Genomic DNA, 3262 nt, shown 5'->3' with positions numbered 1-3262 from the left:
ATTCAAAAAGTGGATTAAGTTGAAGATGGTGCTTATTGTTTAATATATGGCAAAATGTTGTACGGCTTCCATAAAATCCAATGAATATATCTACCTAAACAGAAAAATAACAGTGGAAATCATTCACTGTTAATTACTCAGTTATTCGCTCCTATATTTCCCGTAAACATCTGTCAGTACAACTCATTTGACATCTGACACAAGGGCCGATTTCAGCGATTCCAACAAAATGATGTCGACCAACGGTGACTTTAATGAGAAGACACCCGCTACCACATCATCAATAAAATAAATAATGCGTCTTCTTATGCCTCCTCTTCCGAAAAGGCGATGAAACGCAGTAGCTCTTGCACATCCAGCAGTTTCCTGCTGAGCAAGAAAGCCCAAATCTTGCACCACGCCGTGTTCACTACCAGTCAAGTGATGAAACAAAAGCAAGCAGAGCAGCAGAACTAAATATTCCAGGAGAACCGCAGTTTCTGCCGTGGTGGTAAATGAAACAATTTGTTCCAGCGCCAGTTCGTACTCATGTGTTAAGATGATCAGTAATTCTTCTGCTTCTCAAGCGCTTGTGCCGGTGGCCTCGTGCAGAGGAATCTGTCTGTAGACGAACCTTTGTCTGTAGAGGACCACCTTAGCTTAAATCTTCTCCGCGAGAAATGAAATTCGAACAAAAAAGAATTAGTTCTTCAAAGATGAAAGTCAGCACGTCAGATGGATATACGGCCGAAAACAATTGGCCGCTTCAAATCAAGAGAGGAAGAGGTTGCAGACAGGAAGAGTGAGTTATGAACAGAAGTCGGCATCGGCAGCCATGAAACAGAACGTTTTGCTGCCGAAAAGGTAGCTGCAGTACGGCAGGACCAAGGGCAGCTGAAAACAGTGAATCCGTGCAACAGCAGTAAAGGACAGCTTTAACTGCATTTATGAAATTTTCCACAGATGAATTCACTGTTGAGAAAGTAGCTATGGTCAAACAGGAAGAGAGATACATGTTCTCGCAGGGTGTGGTACAAGCTGAAAAGAATATGTCTGCATCGTCACTCGGCCAAAATGACTTTCACAACAAAAGGTGTAAGCTCATCGTCATCGAGTCAAAATACTCATCTAGTGGATTTTGGTAACATCTCTTCATTAGGAATGTCGTTCGTCGACATTAACAACAGCGGAATGGAACCAATTACCTAAATAAATCTCTCTATAAAGGTCTTGATGAAGATGTCCAGATCTTGAGCGAAGAATCGCCTCCTTCCGAAGTCGAAAAATCAATGCATCGCTTTAGCTCTAGAATGGCAACCTATGTTGAAAGACTCAAAGTGGCTACTTCTATTGAGGAAGCGACTACATTATTATCAACGATGAGCGATATGTTTCGTAAAGCTTGGGCAATCCCTAATTATGGACACGATCTAGGTACAACTTTGTGTAATATACTGCATAACAATGAAGGTCTTAAAATTATTGTCGATAACTGCTGCTCAGAATACTCTGATTTAAAATTCCGCAGTGGAGAATTGTTTGAGCAGTTCCTTTTTACCGAACACCGAACTTACGTCGTCGAGAATGGCTTGGAGAAAGTAGTAAAGGTCACTTGTTCCTGCTATAATAAAAGTGCTGTTTCCCATTCTAGAGTTGGTACTGGGATTTTAGAACATCTTTTTAATCACTCTGAGGCAACATGCAGTAATGTAATTAGAACTGTCGGTTTAATAGCCATCATATACAAATGCAGTACCTCAGATGTGGAGACGCTTCGACATTGCGCTACAGCATTAGCTAATTTATTAAAATCAAGAAGCTGTGATCAAACATAAGGTGCCTGTGTGATTGTTCACTCTTGCCTTTAACAATGATGATAACATTAAGTATTATGCATGCCTTTCTATCTCTTTAGTGGCCAATAAAGTAATTGAAGCTGCCGTACTCAAATCCGGAACTTTAAACCTCTTTGAACCTTTTGTGACCAGTCATAACCCAGAAGAATTTACCAAGAGTCATGTAGCACACATTCATGGACCATTTAAAAATTGGTTATTGAGATTGGTAAATGTTTTAGATAGCAAAAGCGAAGAACCTAGGAACCTCGCAACATGCCACTTTGCCATGGAAGCTGGCATAAAGAAGAAACAGGGTAACACTCAGATATTCCATGAAGTTGATGCTGTGGAAGCGCTGAAAAAAGTTGCCAGTTCTAACGCTATAGCTTCTAAATACGCAGCACGAGCTTTGCAACTTATTGGTTAAGAACTACCTCATAAATTATCTCCACAAGTTCCTTTGTGGACAGAAGTTGATGTCAAAAAATGGGTAAAGCAGACTGGTTTCGATGACTGACGGAAAATATTTTAAGGAATGTCACTGGTATTAAGAATGACCAAAAGGTTCCTTCAGGAGCTAAGTTAGCTGAAAAGAATGGCAGACTACACCTCTTGCGAATCTACTTACTTGAATGAAGTTCTGCAAAGTTTAGGTCCAGAATGTTCACGATATACGTACCAAATGCTTCGTTGTGGGGTCCAGAAAGATACCTTTAAGTACTATAAGAACACTTATGTATAGTCTGTGGAATTGATAACAGCATTCACAGGCTTAGAATAGCGCATGACATCAAAGACCTGGTTCAGCAAAGTGAGGATGCTGAAGAGGAAGAAGATAAACAAAAAAGCCGTGATGTTTTTGTGAATTGTAGGTTATCAAGTGGCTCACAGCCAGTTTGCTGAAAAGTTCATCTGCAGTTGAGAGGTTTCTCTGTGTTCATTGATGTTGAAACGTTAGAAGCCGGAAAATTTGATAATAATTTACTGAACAGCATTCGTCACGCCAAACATTTCTTATTAGTTGAAGAGATGTATAGGTAATACTGAATGCAAAGACTGGGTATACAAAGAAATTGTTGAAGTATTACAAAGCCAATGTAATATAATTCCAATATTAGATAATATTCAACGGCCTGAACCAGAGACATTACCTGAGGATATGAGAGCAACTTGAGAGTTACTTTAATGTTGTCAGATGGATTCATGATTATCAAGATGCTTGTGTTGATAAACTGGAACGCTTTATGAGAGGTGCAATGAATGTAAGAAGTATGGTTCCCTGGGGAGATATGTTAACATTGGTGGTGCAAGAACACCGGGCACTCCAGGGACATCAAGTATTTCTGCTAATAAGAGGAAACCCAATATATCAACGAAGTGCAAGCAATGACAACAAGAAAGGCAGTACTTGCTCTGATAGAATGAGCAAAGTATCACATTATTAA

At 39.8% G+C, this 3262-nt stretch overlaps 1 pseudogene; it reads left to right on the top strand.

The window, feature by feature from the left end:
• Positions 1–232: 232 nt before the first annotated feature.
• LOC118189319 (NAD(+) hydrolase sarm1 pseudogene) lies at positions 233–3262 on the top strand (annotated as a pseudogene).

Source organism: Stegodyphus dumicola, chromosome 5 (assembly GCF_044657685.1).
Source record: "Stegodyphus dumicola isolate Sdum_Otavi_A_Nest chromosome 5, ASM4465768v1".
In the NCBI taxonomy this organism is placed as follows: Eukaryota; Metazoa; Arthropoda; class Arachnida; order Araneae; family Eresidae; genus Stegodyphus; species Stegodyphus dumicola.
The sequence above is the reverse complement of the archived record's forward strand: the minus strand, read 5'-3'. Positions and strand labels throughout refer to the sequence as shown.